This window comes from Cucurbita pepo, chromosome LG02 (assembly GCF_002806865.2).
Source record: "Cucurbita pepo subsp. pepo cultivar mu-cu-16 chromosome LG02, ASM280686v2, whole genome shotgun sequence".
NCBI classification, from domain to species: Eukaryota; Viridiplantae; Streptophyta; class Magnoliopsida; order Cucurbitales; family Cucurbitaceae; genus Cucurbita; species Cucurbita pepo.
In genome coordinates, this window is record NC_036639.1 from 2735740 (window position 1) to 2736763 (window position 1024).

Below are 1024 nucleotides of genomic sequence, written 5' to 3' on the forward strand. Positions count from 1 at the left end.
ATATATATATATATATATATATATATATATATATATATCTTAGACGAGAAATTAGAAGATAATTATATTGTAATAACTAAGAAAAATCCAATGACATTATATATTTGCCAATTTTTTAGAATTTTAAATTGTAAAATGAAATAATAAATAGTTTAATTATTCTTTTATATCTTTATTAATAACTAACTATTACTATAATCTGAAAAGGCTTAGGTAGATTATTTTTTTTTTTTTTTTTTGTGAAAATAAAATTTAAAAATAAAAATAAAAATCAAATTGAAAATCTAATGGATAAAACATATATTTATTTTTTTGGTGAATCCCAAAAATGTAGCCAGCTGGGTTTCATCTGTCTCTTGTCGCCAAACCTAGAGAAACGACGTCGTTCGTCAGGTGGGGCCCGCCTATGTTCTATGGGTTTTCGGACATTTAGTTTAGACGTCACCGGACGAATTGTGAATAGAGTAAGAACGTCAATTTCAATAATTATAGCTTTAGAAACCATGAATTAAATTAAAACAAAATTATATTTCTTATTTTCATATTTATTTAAAAACGATTTATAAATTAAATTAAAATGTATTCTATAATATATTTATAAACCAGGAACAACACATCTACAAAAGTAAAATATAAAATATAATTATCGCATAATTAACAGGTTTTGTAACGGGAAATATTAATATTTAAATTTTCACTCCGAACTTATCTGGTAATATTTTTAGTTAAGATTTTTATACTTTATTATTTTTTAATTATAAATATCTATCTACATTTTTTCTCTTTCCTAATTTTTTTATTTTATATTAATTACAACTAAACTAACAGTAAAAACAATAATTTGGTTTTAAAATAATTACTAATGACGTAAGAAAATAACGATATTTTTCATAGATATTATTTTATGGGTAAATGAAAACCGTCTTTCAGTTTCCAGTTGTTTAGTGTAGAGGATAAGAAATGCTCTGTCGATTTTGGACTTCAATTTTCGAAATGGAATAATTTGTTTATTTAAAAAAAAACC